Genomic DNA, 17,765 nt, shown 5'->3' on the forward strand with positions numbered 1-17,765 from the left:
CTCCGCCGTGGCCGGCGGCAGGCGCCGCCGTGGCCAGTGTGGACACCGTGCCTCGTTCCGAGGGCCTTTTTGGGAGTTCCGGACCTCCAAAAAATATTCCGGGACCTATTCCGCGATCCTCGCGATATTCCGGACGTTTTAAGTACCGTATTGACATATTTTCGATGAACTTCCGAAATAGCCTCCGGTCCGGCCGGACTGTTTGCAGTCCGGGAAAACAGGCTTTCTGAGCCTCAAAATTTGGGTATTCACAGCACCAAGAAGTTAGGCAGCGTCGTTCTCCCATGCCTTAACCAAGAATTGTGGGAGGTTCAGGGTTGTCCTCTTCAGGTTCCTCGACTGGTCCCTGGGTTCGCATTCATAGGGAAGGTGGTTGGCAAGCATTTTTGGATGGTTCTATTGACATTACACACAGATTAGGGGCCCTTAGTTTTGTGATTGAAGATGTTAAAGGTCTGACAGCCACTAAGACCCCCCTCCTTATTAAGGCTTGGGCGCTCAGGCAAGGCCTATTATGGCTTGAAGACAAATTCACTTCTCTTAGGTGTATTTCAACGGACACTCAAAATTTAATTTTTGCTATTTTATCTAATTATTCAAAATTTTAAGAGCTAGGGATTGTCATTCAAGATTGTAAGAATTTTTTAGCTAAAAGATCTAATATCGCTATTAGACGGGTTAGAAGAAAAGCTAATGGAGTAGCTCATTCTCTTGCGAAAGCTACTTTCAATTATGCTTGTCTTAAGAAGTGGGATCTTATCCCTCCTTTTATTCATTGTTATTCTTCATTTACTTAATTGAATTCATATTTTCCTTTCAAAAAAATAAACTTCAGCATATTAGAAAGTATAAGAAAGTTTATTTATATAAAAAATATATATAAAGGAGTTAGCTTTCACTTTTTAACCAATGTAAGCCAATTACTAAAGATTAATTACAAAGCTATACTAAGAAACCTAACAAAATTACATGCATAACTAATGTTTTATTCAAGAAATAAACATTTAACACTATTCTAAGGGTGTGTTTAGCAAAATATGCTTTTTCGGTAGTTATTAGTTAGTTTAGAAGAGTTGTTTGAGTAGCTTTATGATAGCCTCGCAAAGCGGGCAAATTTTGTTATGTTATTCTCATATAATTTGCATGATTGCATGTTGTTTTTATGCATTTTACGTTTAGTCGTGTTGTTTTTGTTTAAAGTGATTGAAGGAATGCAATTTGAGCAAAGGAATGAAAAGACTTGCTTTTATAGAAAAAGAGGACCAAAAAGTTGACTAAACATGGAGAATTCGCCTAACATACTTCGCGACGCGAATGCAGTCACGTTGGAAAGAAGAAAGGCTACAGTCACGAGTGCTACCTAAAGTCACGCACGCAACCTACACACCAGAAGACTTAGCAGGCACCAATACGTAAGTCGCGAGTGCGACATTCATCTGCGCGAGCGCGAGAAGCACTCCTGATAGGCAAAGACTTTTAAAGCATAAGTTGCGAGCATGACCTTGAACCTCGCGAGCACGAGTCGTGTTTCCAGGAGACGTAATTGATATCCTTTCATCAGAAAAACATGTCTTCCCATGCATGGGTCGGGACTCTTCCCAAGAGAAGTCACCTGAAGCACCTCTTGGCCAACCAACCACCATCATAACCAACATCATTCTCCTCTTCTATAAATAGCAATCCAAGTGAAGGAAGAAAATCCAGATTCAGTTTCAGAGAGATATTCAGACTTAGATTGTATTTCATATATTAAGTATAAAAATAGAGAAGTGTGATAGTAGTACTTAGAAGTAAGTTGACGAGAGTCACTTATTATTGATTGTGCCAAGAACATCAAGAAGTTCCTCGAGGTGTGACACCCTCCGGAGGCTTGAGTTTGATTACTTCTTTCTTTTGTTTTTATAGACTTGTTGTATGTTGTTCGTCATAACTTTTCTATACAAAGCAACAATTTCAATTGGTATCATTCAATAAAAGTTCTTTAAGTTATCTTTTGATCTTTGTTTAATCAAGGTTGCTAAATTATATTCTCAGAAAGAAATAGTTTAGTAAAGATCAAAGAGATTTAGTTCACTTAGTTGAATTTACATATGCATATTTCACTTATTTTGTCAAAGTTAAATCTATCTTATTGAAATAATCAAAGAATAAGTACTAGGTTTAATATTTAACAAAATAAGGTGTTTATTATAAGTAGAAATACATATAATAGATAGAATAATTCTATACCGAGAGGTTGAATTATATCATACCATATGTAATTAAAGAATTATTTATTGTATGTTACATGCTTTGATATAGAAGAAGAAAATCCTATGTATGATCAAATTTTTTAACTATACTACTATACACTTATCTATAGAATTAAATAATAATTAGGTTTAGCATAACTAGAAATATAGTTAACTCATTTCACATTTTAATTTTTGTAAACATAAATTAAGAATAAAGTAGTAAAGTGGACTTAACCCGTTCCCTGTGGGATCGATCTTTTTATTACTACGTTGCGATCCGTATACTTGCGGGAACTCAAAAGAGACGCAACACTTTACATAAAACGCTAAAAAGTATATGTTATCAAAGACTAACCTTTTATAAAACACTACTTTAACTTTTAAAAACTAGTTTAAATACTATGTTACTGTTAGGCTCTAGTGGCAGAGAATCTAAAATGGAGGGGATTGAGAGATTAGGGTTAACTTCATCGAGAAGAAGGGAAAAAAAAGGAAAGAGAGAGAAGTATATATAGAAAGAAGAAATATACTGAATAATGCTTCGTTGATTTTGATGTTGCCTTAATAAAATATAATTATATAGCTGATGTGTAAGACACATCATCAGTTAATGCCAAGTAGGCTGCCAGCTACTCATAAGTCATAATTACATTAATAATAAAAAGGCAATACATAAATAACAATTAAGTCCTTTTAAATAACAATAAAGCACCCAAATATAGACTGCATGCAAGTATATCCCTAACAACTACCCTGTCTTTGAAAAAGAACTTGTCCTCAAGTTTGAGATCTGGAAACTGTTGGTGGATAAAAGAGGCATCCTCTATAACGCCCCATTTTTCTGTGTCTAAAATAGTAAGTTACCGGTCTGTGAATAGTATCATCGGTCCGGGAATAAATATTATTTTGGTCCAGAAAAATTACTATGTATGTTTAATATTTTCTATAATATATTTGGAGTATGTATACATTATTTTTATGGGTAGAAAGTAAGTAATAAATAGTTTTAGAGAATTTAGAAAATTTGTGAATAGTTAATTAAGGTGTGATATTAAGTAAGGAAAATTAGAGGCAATATTTGTATGGAGTAAATTTGAAATGGTGTTATATTAATTAAGGAAATTAGATGAATTATTTTTATGGAGTAAAGTTGAGGATTTTATTGTGTTAAATAATATTTTGAAGGAATTTAATTGGGAGAATATTTGTAGCCATTAGATTAGATTGACTCAATCCTAGCCATCCAATGTTGAGAAAAGACTAAAATACCCTTGTGCTCAATAATTTGAGCAACCACTTTCTCTCCTTCTTCTTCTCTTTGGCGTTGGCTATCTCCTTCTTCTTCTTCTTCTCTTTGTTTTTCTTCAACTTCATCCTTAGCTAAATCCATCAAATTCAACCCATTTAACTTGATTTAAGGAATCAATCCTAGAGTTTAAAGCTTGAGAAGTGATTTGTGGTGATTATTTTCAAGAAACTTGGAAAGCCAAAGGCTTAGGAAACCTCTACCAAGGAGTAAAGGCAAAGTTGGAGCTTAGAATGCTTTAATCTAAGCTTGCTAAGGCTTGTTTTAAAGTAAGTGTTCATAAATCCTCCTACCTTGTTTAAATTTTTGATTTTGTGAAGTTTCTACTATTTTGTGAAAATTGGGAATTTTATATGAAATGATTTGATTATTGAATTTTGGTGGTATAAATGTGTTCTTGGGAGATTTCTAAGCATGTTTATATGTAGAATTGATGAGGAAAACATTTTCTTCTTCATCTTCCAAAAGTGGCAGAACCTATTGATGAAAAAGGCCTTAAGATTTCTTGTTCTCTTTGTTGGTTTATGCTCTTAAGATGATGTATGATGAGTATGAAATATGTGGTAGAAATCCCTACCTTGTATATGATTTACACAAGTCAAATCTCAAATATACTGCTAACACTTGGAACTCATATCAATTCAAGAAAAAGAACATCAATCCTTAACGCCTTAATACTATCTTATCTCCAATAACCACCACATCGAATCTCTATCCCTTATTCTCTAAGAATTCCTCCAAGAATCATTCATTCACATGGTCCAGAAGGATATAACCATTAATCATCAGTAGGAACCTCAATAACATACTCCGCTTACCACAACACCATTCTCCAATAGCTGGTTGTTTCCAATTCAAACCAATATGGCATGTATTTAACTTAAATTACTCATACTCTCACTTCAACATAGATAAATTCCTACACAATACACATAGTCCTAGAATCGCCTAAACCTATGCTCTGATACCACTAAATGTAACACCCGCCACCCAATCCCGAGAGACTCGACGGCGAATGCCACATTCGGTGCCGGAGACGCCGTCTTAACTTAACATATAAATCATAAAGTAAAATTTAAACAAGGTAGGAGGATTTATGAACACTTACTTTAACACAAGCCTTAGCAAGCTTAGATTAAAGCATTCTAAGCTCCAACTTTGCCTTTACTCCTTGGTAGAGGTTTCCTAAGCCTTTGGCTTTCCAAGTTTCTTGAAAATAATCACCACAAATCACTTCTCTAGCTTTAAACTCTAGGATTGATTCCTTAAATCAAGTTCAATGGGTTGAATTTGATGGATTTAGCTAAGGATGAAGTTGAAGAAAAACAAAGAGAAGAAGAAGAAGAAGGAGATAGCCAACGCCAAAGAGAAGAAGAAGGAGAGAAAGTGGTTGCTCAAATTATTGAGCACAAGGGTATTTTAGTCTTTTCTCAACATTGGATGGCTAGGATTGAGTCAATCTAATCTAATGGCTACAAATATTCTCCCAATTAAATTCCTTCAAAATATTATTTAACACAATAAAATCCTCAACTTTACTCCATAAAAATAATTCATCTAATTTCCTTAATTAATATAACACCATTTCAAATTTACTCCATACAAATATTGCCTCTAATTTTCCTTACTTAATATCACACCTTAATTAACTATTCACAAATTTTCTAAATTCTCTAAAAATATTTATTACTTACTTTCTACCCATAAAAATAATGTATACATACTTCAAAAATATTATAGAAAATATTAAACATACATAGTAATTTTTCCGGACCAAAATAATATTTATTCCCGGACCGATGATACTATTCACAGACCGGTAACTTACTTCATTAAGACTTGATATCTATAATGAATGCAAGTAATTGATGAATCGAAAATACTATTGAGGATTTATTTAGTTATGAAAACATAAAAGTGTTGTTGTGTTATAATAATTATTTGGAGATGTTGGACATTTGGAGTTTCATTGGGAGTATTTTGTATTCACATGTTTGGCGAGCTCAGTTTTTAAAGGGATATTCTTACAGTATTTTTGTAGGATTGTTCCCAATGTATATATATTAAAAAAAAAGATAAGAAAATGAAATGACATTTCTATTAATAAAAAAAAAAATATTATACTCGTGAAACTTGTGAATACCCAATTACTTCTAATGTAAATTTATATCCATTTAATCATATCCACAACAACCCTTCTCACACTTATGTTTTATTTTTGTCAAATAAATTCTAAAACATACAAATAATCAAGAGCACTTCATCACACATGATTTATACATACTTTTATCCAAATAACCCTTTGATTTAGGACATAGAAAATTTCCAGCATTAATATCACCTTGACCTTTTCTGGGTTTTTAGGACATAACTTGAGTTATAGATTTCCAAATTAAGTGAAATTTGATTCATTAGAAAGCTAAGACAAAATTCTACAAATGTTATCAAGGGACAACAGCCCAGATCAATCTGTAATATGGTGAAAAAAGGCTATGAACACAGACCAATAGTCCAGACCTGATTCAGCAGCACTAATTCCAATGTTTATCCAATTCCTACTTATCCAAACACTCAAATCAAACCAATCCAAAACCAGAGAAGTCTCAAGACACAGGGAAACAACTCTCATGAAGAACTCAGAATATAATCTTATCATTATAGTGGTCAAAATGGGCACTCAATTCAGTGATGCATGTAGCCCGTCATAACAGAGTCAGTTTGGGTTTTTCAGCCATAAGTTGAACTATATATATCCAAATTGGACACAAGAGGATGGGTTGGAAAGCTAAGAAGTAGACCTATAACTTTCATGAAGGACTCAGACACAAAGGAAAACTCGAAAGGATCGAAAAATAGTCCTTAATCTCACTCAATAACATTTTTCCCAATTTCAGCTTACTTAAATCATATACAAGGTAGGGATTTCTACCACATATTTCATACTCATCATACATCATCTTAAGAGCATAAACCAACAAAGAGAACAAGAAATCTTAAGGCCTTTTTCATCAATAGGTTCTGCCACTTTTGGAAGATGAAGAAGAAAATGTTTTCCTCATCAATTCTACATATAAACATGCTTAAGAATCTCCCAAGAACACATTTATACCACCAAAATTCAATAATCAAATCATTTCATATAAAATTCCCAATTTTCACAAAATAGTAGAAACTTCACAAAATCAAAAATTTAAACAAGGTAGGAGGATTTATGAACACTTACTTTAAAACAAGCCTTAGCAAGCTTAGATTAAAGCATTCTAAGCTCCAACTTTGCCTTTACTCCTTGGTAGAGGTTTCCTAAGCCTTTGGCTTTCCAAGTTTCTTGAAAATAATCACCACAAATCACTTCTCTAGCTTTAAACTCTAGGATTGATTCCTTAAATCAAGTTAAATGGGTTGAATTTGATGGCTTTAGCTAAGGATGAAGTTGAAGAAAAACAAAGAGAAGAAGAAGAAGAAGGAGATAGCCAACGCCAAAGAGAAGAAGAAGGAGAGAAAGTGGTTTTAAGGTGTAAGTGCTTTGTATATATATACTATCTTAAAAAGAATGTGGTAATTTGTGTAAGTTGTAAGTTGAGAAATTTTGAAGTGATGGGTATTAAGTAATGAAGTGTTTTTGATTAAGAATTATTGCTTTTGTGCAAGAATGATTTTGATTTGGGCTCTACTATGCATGATTGAAACGTGGTATGATGAGATTGATTTTGTTATTGTGAAGCTATGATCATATGCTAGGGTTATCAGCCCTTATCAATAGGCGGACGCGCTTATTTGTGTGATGGGGGTGGTGCTTTCATAGGCCACGGTGGTGCTTTCATAGGCCACGATTGTGTGATGGGGGTGGTGCTTTCATAGGCCATGGTGGTGCTTTCCTAGGCCACGACTGTGTGATGGGGGTGGTGCTTTCATAGGCCACGAGTATGTGATGGGGGTGGCGCTAACATAGGCCACGATCAAATCTGCTTATGTTCATTCTGCATGAGTATGAGCCTTAACAAAAAATAACATTTTATTGTTGCTATAAAAGAATGAAGATATAGTTGTATTTATAATCGTCTTATTGTTTTCAAAGTAGTTGAATTAAACGAATGAGGTCATATTATTTTAGTAAACTTTACTTTGGAAATTAATGATTATGTTATCAAATGAATTTTCAAAGCATGATATTCCGGTACAAGGTTTTAAAAATAAATAGTATATGTATTGGTATAATAAATGTGCACGTAATGAATTTATGAGTTGAAAGACTTAAATTCTTCATGTTGTTAATTCATAGTTTATTTGATATTTCTTTTTCTATAATCGTCTTATTGTTTTCAAAGTAGTTGAATTAAACGAATGAGGTCATATTATTTTAGTAAACTTTACTTTGGAAATTAATGATTATGTTATCAAATGAATTTTCAAAGCATGATATTCCGGTACAAGGTTGTAAAAATACATAGTATATGTATTGGTATAATAAATGTGCAAGTAATGAATTTATGAGTTGAAAGAATTAAATTCTTCATGTTGTTAATTCATAGTTTATTTGATATTTCTTTTTCTATAAATGTAAATGCACGTTAATATTTGAGATTTTATGATTATAAATGATTTTACGAAATTTGTGTTTTAAGTAAGTTGCCATCGCAATTTTGGTAAGTATGTGAATTATGAGCACCACTGAGTTTTATACTCAGCGCGTCGATTTTTATCACGCGTAGGTTGAAGATGTGGTTGCTACTTGAAGAGTAGAAGCATCTTATCAAAGCAGAAGTCACTAATTTGGTAGTAGTCGATTGAGATTTATGTACTTAAGAATTATGGCATGTATAATTATTACATTTTTTGGAGATTATGTTATTTGAATTATATGTAATAATAAATTATTTTGGTTTATATATTTGGAGATAAGCATAGGATTTATTAAATGAGTGAATATGAAATATTTTAAGTCAGTTGATATGATTACTTAGACACAGAAAAATGGGGCGTTACAGTTCTACCCCCCTTAAAGAATTTCGTCCTCGAAATTCTCTTGAATTAAACAATTACAAATCTCATAATATTTTTCCGACTTCATTTATTCTTCCTTAATCTGCTAGCACTTTAATCTCATAATTATAACATAAACTTCTCTTGCACATGAACCGTTTAGATCTGTACTATCCTCTTTAATTCTCTTACAAGAAAACTCCATAAACATCTCTTATTCTATCTAACACTCAATCCAATGACCTATATAACTCCCATACCAAACATTTCATCATATAAGATACATATCAAGGTATATCATTCAATATCATATTCGAAGATTTGCATCAAGTCAATTCTCATAAAGCATGATGAGATTATATGAACATATACTGAGATCATATAGCTTATTCTCATAACAGTATTCTCCTGAGATCATATAGCTTATTATTATAACAGTGTTAATAACTTAATTGCTGCATGATACTTAATCTCAAACACTGTCATGCATATATACATCATGCATACTTGCAAGTTCAACTCAAGAGAAAAAAATAATAATAATAATAATACCAAAGTTCCAAATCTCAATACATAAAAATATTTATACACCATCACAAAGTTATGCAAACCATGCAATGTGCCATATAGACTATCCCAACTTAACCATTTATCCATAACGATTTGGTAGTTCCATCCAAATAGAATTCACTAAGTCATAGCAATTCCACCCTTTTTTTTTTTAATCATAGATATCTCACAAAAATCCATAAATCATCCATGACTTGTACATACTTCTATTAACTATTAACCAATCTTTTCTATCGTCACAATGATCACTTATAAACTCTTAATCATTTTGGCTTCGAATTTATTCTCATATAAGTATAGTGAGATCAACACGAACCACATATTTTTTTTTTTTTATATATATATGTTCATGAAATCTCAAAAATATAGAAATTCTTACTTCTATACTCTGATGTATCATTCCTTCTATTTCCATCAACTCTGAATAACCAATGATTCCTAATTTGTCAAAAAAAAACTCTACATATTGACTCTCATTCCATTTAAATTATACTAATTCATACTCGTTCGCATTTCTGTAATTGATTCTTTTCTTAATATTCATACAATAACATGACTAGATCCATTCGTACTTATTTAATTCATTGGTATAACATCAATTTACTAGTTGGACAACTATTCCGCCATGTCCGATGTCATTCATCAACTCACTTAACCATCATGGTCCAATATTTATATAATATAATTATCTTGATTTCTTTATAGAAGTTATTTACTTTTTCTCGGAGCATAGAATCTCTCATTTAAACAACAGTCCTTATTTATAACATCCAAATACTTTAAACATCAAAAGACTAAATCTTGTTGAATGGAATTCATACTTATACCATATCAAACCATAAGGTGGCACAATTCATACAAGATCCACTACTAGGCACATAAAGATTAAAGTAATTTATTTCTTACCAAAAATCACAATTCACTTTTCTTCTAACCATAGTAATTCATATTATTCCTAATGTTCATACATTTGAAAAATAGCTGATGAATACCACAATATACTTTACTCCACCAAGTAGTAATTATTTTTCATAAATAAAAATCACTTCTGATAATGGCTTTACATAATGTTTCATTCACCAATAGTATTTCTTATGAAAAAAAATACTTATCATCCCTTATTATAGCAAATCACCTCAAGTCATTCATCATTTAAACCTTATAAATATCATTTATGTAAATACACCAATTAATATACATATTCTTTCCAGAAAAAAAAAATTGTCTATCTCAATAGTCAAAATAAATTCTACTAACCAAAATCATGTAAACTTCATCAATTGCATATATTAAAATCGATACTCTAAGTAGATTCTATTGTCCTTAAATCCAAATCATTTACTTCTCTTATTAGATCATACTAGCAACTCATTCACAACATACGCCTTCCTTAGGCACATATACATACATTCATGCATTTTATGAATGCATTTCACATTCAACAAATATTTAACTTCAACTTAATATTTATAATCTTAACAGGCATAACTTAATATATCTTCTTGTGCACACAACCATACAAGTTCACACTTCATCTTACATACTTATATTATATATAAATGTTATTTTCATGTTTAATTCGTAAACCAATATACTTCATAGCCCATGAATCTGTATAAGTGAATTCATTTTCATTTATAAAATAATCTTTTCATTTATCAAAACTTTATAAAACCGCACTTGAAAATTTACTTAAATTAAATTTTTTTTTTTATATCCACAGTATTCAATAGAAGGGAAAAATCCTCATAACAAAATCATTTACATAAGCACCATTATAAAAAAAATATGCTTCTTATGGATTCAAAATTGACAAACCTTTTCACAAGTCACTCATGCTATCAATAGCATCCCGGACCGATGATACTATTCACAGACCGGTAACTTACTATGTTAGACACAGAAAAATGGGGCGTTATAGTTCTACCCCCCTTAAAGAATTTCGTCCTCGAAATTCACTTGAATTAAATAATTACAAATCTCATAATATTTTTCCGACTTCATTTATTCTTCCTTAATCTGCTAGCACTTTAATCTCATAATTATAACATAAACTTCTCTTGCATATGAACCGTTTAGATCTGTACTATCCTCTTTAATTCTCTTACAAGAAAACTCCATAAACATCTCTTATTCTATCTAACACTCAATCCAATGACCTATATAACTCCCATACCAAACATTTCATCATATAAGATACATATCAAGGTATATCATTAAATCTCATATTCGAAGATTTGCATCAAGTCAATTCTCATAAAGCATGATGAGATTATATGAACATATACTGAGATCATATAGCTTATTCTCATAACAGTATTCTCCTGAGATCATATAGCTTATTATTATAACAGTGTTAATAACTTAATTGCTGCATGATACTTAATCTCAAACACTGTCATGCATATATACATCATGCATACTTGCAAGTTCAACTCAAGAGAAAATAATAATAATAATAATAATAATACCAAAGTTCCAAAGCTCAATACATAAAAATATTTATACACCATCACAAAGTTATGCAAACCATGCAATGTGCCATATAGACTATCCCAACTTAACCATTTATCCATAACGATTTGGTAGTTCCATCCAAATAGAATTCACTAAGTCATAGCAATTCCACCCTTTTTTTTTTAATCATAGATATCTCACAAAAATCCATAAATCATCCATGACTTGTACATACTTCTATTAACTATTAACCAATCTTTTCTATCGTCACAATGATCACTTATAAACGCTTACTCATTTTGGCTTCGAATTTATTCTCATATAAGCATAGTGAGATCAACACGAACCACAAATTTTTTTTTTTTTTTTTTCTGGAAAGAATATGTATATTAATTGGTGTATTTACAAATCATACTTATGTCATATATATAATAATTATGTAAGCTTTACTACACTAAGGTGGTACCAAGGGGAGGAATTTCCTTCTCCAATCACGCATGCTTACATAACTCTTATGCACAAAAGTATCCATTTCAACCCTCATCATGCATTATCTAAATCAATTCCACACCTTTGGGAAAAATGTTATTGAGTGAGATTAAGGACTATTTTTTTATCCTTTCGAGTTTTCCTTTGTGTCTGAGTCCTTCATGAAAGTTATAGGTCTACTTCTTAGCTTTCCAACCCATCCTCTTGTGTCCAATTTGGATATATATAGTTCAACTTATGGCTGAAAAACCCAAACTGACTCTGTTATGACGGGCTACATGCATCACTGAATTGAGTGCCCATTTTGACCACTATAATGATAAGATTATATTCTGAGTTCTTCATGAGAGTTGTTTCCCTGTGTCTTGAGACTTCTCTGGTTTTGGATTGGTTTGATTTGAGTGTCTGGATAAGTAGGAATTGGATAAACATTGGAATTAGTGCTGCTGAATCAGGTCTGGACTATTGGTCTGTGTTCCTAGCCTTTTTTCACCATATTACAGATTGATCTGGGCTGTTGTCCCTTGATAACATTTGTAGAATTTTGTCTTAGCTTTCTAATGAATCAAACTTCACTTAATTTGGAAATCTATAACTCAAGTTATGTCCTAAAAACCCAGAAAAGGTCAAGGTGATATTAATGCTGGAAATTTTCTATGTCCTAAATCAAAGGGTTATTTGGATAAAAGTATGTATAAATCATGTGTGATGAAGTGCTCTTGATTATTTGTATGTTTTAGAATTTATTTGACAAAAATAAAACATAAGTGTGAGAAGGGTTGTTGTGGATATCATTAAATGGATATAAATTGGAAAGGTGTGGAATTGATTTAGATAATGCATGATGAGGGTTGAAATGGATACTTTTGTGCATAAGAGTTATGTTAGCATGCGTGATTGGAGAAGGAAATTCCTCCCCTTGGTACCACCTTAGTGTAGTAAAGCTTACATAATTATTATATATATGACATAAGTATGATTATTTGATAACTTTTATATGTTTAGAGTTTTAACAAAGAAATGGGTATTTAAGGTGTAAGTGCTTTGTATATATATACTATCTTAAAAAGAATGTGGTAATTTGTGTAAGTTGTAAGTTGAGAAATTTTGAAGTGATGGGTATTAAGTAATGAAGTGTTTTTGATTAAGAATTATTGCTTTTGTGCAAGAATGATTTTGATTTGGGCTCTACTATGCATGATTGAAACGTGGTATGATGAGATTGATTTTGTTATTGTGAAGCTATGATCATATGCTAGGGTTATCAGCCCTTATAAATAGGCGGACGCGCTTATTTGTGTGATGGGGGTGGTGCTTTCATAGGCCACGGTGGTGCTTTCATAGGCCACGATTGTGTGATGGGGGTGGTGCTTTCATAGGCCACGAGCATGTGATGGGGGTGGCGCTAACATAGGCCACGATCAAATCTGCTTATGTTCATTCTGCATGAGTATGAGCCTTAACGAAAAATAACATTTTATTGTTGCTATAAACGAATGAAGACATAGTTGTATTTATAATCGTCTTATTGTTTTCAAAGTAGTTGAATTAAACGAATGAGATCATATTATTTTAGTAAACTTTACTTTGGAAATTAATGATTATGTTATCAAATGAATTTTCAAAGCATGATATTCCGGTACAAGGTTTTAAAAATAAATAGTATATGTATTGGTATAATAAATGTGCAAGTAATGAATTTATGAGTTGAAAGAATTAAATTCTTCATGTTGTTAATTCATAGTTTATTTGATATTTCTTTTGCTATAAATGTAAATGCATGTTAATATTTGAGATTTTATGATTATAAATGATTTTACGAAATTTGTGTTTTAAGTAAGTTGCCATCGCAATTTTGGTAAGTATGTGAATTATGAGCACCACTGAGTTTTATACTCAGCGCGTCGATTTTTATCACGCGTAGGTTGAAGATGTGGATGCTACTTGAAGAGTAGAAGCATCTTATCAAAGCAGAAGTCACTAATTTGGTAGTAGTCGATTGAGATTTATGTACTTAAGAATTATGGCATGTATAATTATTACATTTTTTGGAGATTATGTTATTTGAATTATATGTAATAATAAATTATTTTGGTTTATATATTTGGAGATAAGCATAGGATTTATTAAATGAGTGAATATGAAATATTTTAAGTCAGTTGATATGATTACTTCATTAAGACTTGATATCTATAATGAATGCAAGTAATTGATGAATCGAAAATACTATTGAGGATTTATTTAGTTATGAAAACATAAAAGTGTTGTTGTGTTATAATAATTATTTGTAGATGTTGGACATTTGGAGTTTCATTGGGAGTATTTTGTATTCACATGTTTGGCGAGCTCAGTTTTTAAAGGGATATTCTTACAGTATTTTTGTAGGATTGTTCCCAATGTATATATATTAAAAAAAAAAAAAAGATAAGAAAATGAAATGACATTTGTATTATAAAAAAAAAATAATATACTCATGAAACTTGTGAATACCCAATTACTTCTAATGTAAAATTTTAGTTTTATGATTTATATGTTAAGTTAAGACGGTGTCTCCGGCACCGAATGTGGCATCCGCCGTCGAGTCTCTCGGGATTGGGTGGCGGGTGTTACATTTAGATACCTCAAAGCGGACAATACTTAAGTAAGGCAGGGCCTACCAGGTGGACCACTGAATTGCTTAGGCGCCTCTTGGAGGTCACTCTGGGGATACTCTCCATAGAGGACAAAGCCGTGAGAGGTCACTCTGGGGATACCTCAAAGCGGACAATACTTAAGTAAGGCAGGGCCTACCAGGTGGACCACTGAATTGCTTAGGCGCCTTTTGGGGTGGGTTGAAAAGCCTGGCCCAAGGGACAAAACCGTGCGGGCCTGCGTGGCCCAAAGCGGACAATACCTACCAAGGTGGGCTGACCATGACATCCTCCCTAGTACAATTAGTAGGGAACATGTTCTTCCAAAAGATTAGAAGTTGTTGAACTGTCTTGTCCTTTCTGAAGATGGTTCTAGTCTACAGGACACTCTGAGGAGCTCCAATAGGCAAACCAAAAGGTGACAATTGTTGCAAGGTAGGAGAGACAGTAGTGTTGTTACCTAGAAATTTGTTGAGTAGGGAAACATGGAAGACAGGGTGGATTTGAGCATCCTTAAGCAACTGGAGTCTGTAAGCAGCTCCCCCAATTTTCTCCCAGACTTGAAAAGGGCCATAAAGCTTTACTAAAATTTTGAGATTTTCTTTAAAGCAACAATGTCTTATCTATAAGGCTGTAATTTCAAATACACCCAATCACTAATAAAAAACTATCTCTCTATTCTATGAGAGTCAGCAAATTGCTTCGTGTGATTTTGAGCAAAAGCAAGAGCTTCTTTTAAAAAAGTAGAAAGTTGTTGCATCATTAAAAGGAAGTCCTCCACAGAAGCTATAGTAGTAAAACCAAGAACTAAGTGTGGAAGCAAGGGAGCATTGTAACCATAAAGAGCTCTAAAGGAAGACATTTTGATAATCGAATGATAGGATGGGTTATACCACCACTCAGCAAAACCTAGCCACTAAGACCAAGCATGAGGTTTTAGCTATTGTCATGCATCTCAAGTATGTTTCAACACACCTATTCAATCTGTCCATCAATTTGAGGGTGATAGGCAGAACTGAAATGAAGTTTTGTGCCCAATGAATGAAAAGGCTCCTTCCAAAAGAGGCTAGTAAAAGCTTTATCCCTATCAAAAACAATTGTTTGGGGTAACCCACGCAATTTGAAAATATTTTCCAAAATAAGGTATCCATTTGGAAGCAATATAAAGATGTGACAAAGCAATAAAATGACCATATCTAGTGAATCGATCCACCACCACTAAAATCATTATCTTAGAATGGGACCTAGGTAGCCCCTCAATAAAATCCATGGAAACACGGGTCCAAGCCTGATTAGGAATCAGTAAGGGCTGTAACAATCCAAGGGAAGGAACTGTTTCAGTCTTACACCTTTGGCACACATCACAAGAAACAATCCAATCAGTCACAGATTTCACATGATTAGGCTAATAAAAATATTGCTTAAGTTTGTGTGTGGTATCCTTCACCTAGAATGCCCCCAATAGGAGAATCATGAAATGATTGAAAGAGAGAAAACCTTAAATTCTGAAAATCCCTAACATAGATTTTGTTTTTGTAAAGTAAAATACCATCAGAATATTCAAAAGGAGATTTAGCCTAAGGGAAAACAGATAAAAGAGCAATTATTCCTTTGGCAAGATCATCAGAGGCATACTATCAGTCACCTCTTTAACAACACAGATGGACAAAAGATAAAGCAATAAATTATGAGTTTAAGGAATCAGTCACAAGGGAAGGTAAAGCATAGCGTGGAAGTGCATCTGCTACCCTATTTTCAACACCCTTTTATAGAGAATGGTGTAACTTAAACCTAATAAAGTAGTGATTCCCTACTGTTGCACATAACTGTGCAATCATTGTTGCCAAAGATGTGTCAAACTAGAATGGTCAGTTTGAATCACAAATGGGGCATGGTCGAGATAGTGTCTCCACTGTTTAACTGCCATGATCACAACTAATAACTCCTTTTCATAAATAGATAAGCCAATATGTTTGGGACTCAATGGTTTGATAAGGAAAGTAAGTGGCCTATGGTTCTGCATTAAACTTACCCCTAATCCCAATTGGCTAGCATCAGTTTTAATGGTAAATGGTTGGGAAAAATTAGGAAGAGGAAGTTAGGGTGGGTTGGAGAGGGTTGATTTGAGTTTAAGGAATATAAGCTCATCTTCAGTTGACCATAAGAAAGCATCCTTCTTGAGTAGATTAGTCAATGGTTTACTAAAAATGTCATATGCATTAATGAATTTGCTAGAGTACTGTATTAAGCCTAAAAATCCTCTAAGAGATTTCAATGTTTTGGTTTTTGGCCAATTCAACATAGCTTCAATTTTCCTAGGATCAATGGCTACCCCTTGGTCACTAATAATGTGGCCTAAGTATTAAACTGAGTTTGCGGTAAAGAAACATTTGGACTGATTAGCATAAAGCTTATTGGCCCTAAAGACATAAAAAACAATCTTTAGGTGATCTAAATGTAACTCCAAGGCAGGACTATAAACTAAAATATCATCAAAGAAAACTAAAAAAAAATTTCGAAGGTGAGGAGCAAAAATAGAATTCATTAATGATTGGAAAGTGGCAGGGGCATTATGAGGCCAAAAGGCATGACTTTGGACTCAAAATGCCTATGATCAGTCCTAAAAGTTGTTTTATGGATATCATTTTCACATATCCTAACTTGAGGGTAACCAACCTTTAAATCTATCCTAGAAAAGTATTTGTCTTTGGACAATTCAACAAGGAGGTCATCTATGATAGGAATTGGGTATTTATCTATGGCAGCCCAGGCCTAGCAAGTTATGTCCGCCTTGGGCCAAACCCACTCAGGCCTGCTTGGTTTTACTTTTCAGCTAGAACCACCTCATAGCTCAAAAGGCCTCTTGCTAGTCAGAAGGTTCCCCATTCTTATGTATTTCACTTACAACTTGTGCTTAGCCGATGTGGGATTCGCCTAAGGTGTTGCATCCACCCCCTTTAAGGACTCAGCGTCCTCGCTGAGGATTGCCCCACCATCAGCCAGAAGGACAAGGGTTGGCTCCGATACCACTAAACGTAACACCCATCGTATAGTCTCAGAGGATTAGGCAACAGATGCCATATTCATTCGGTGCTGGAG

At 33.1% G+C, this 17,765-nt stretch overlaps 1 long non-coding RNA gene across 1 annotated transcript; it reads left to right on the forward strand.

The window, feature by feature from the left end:
- Window positions 1-3,332: 3,332 nt before the first annotated feature.
- LOC149492593 (uncharacterized) lies at window positions 3,333-14,135 on the forward strand. The gene is made up of 2 exons (XR_016318905.1): window positions 3,333-3,809; window positions 13,961-14,135. It is a non-coding gene; the product is annotated as an uncharacterized LOC149492593 (long non-coding RNA).
- Window positions 14,136-17,765: the final 3,630 nt, after the last annotated feature.

This window comes from Jatropha curcas, chromosome 11 (assembly GCF_041381405.1).
Source record: "Jatropha curcas cultivar XTBG-Jc1 chromosome 11, XTBG_Jcur_1.0, whole genome shotgun sequence".
NCBI classification, from domain to species: domain Eukaryota; kingdom Viridiplantae; phylum Streptophyta; class Magnoliopsida; order Malpighiales; family Euphorbiaceae; genus Jatropha; species Jatropha curcas.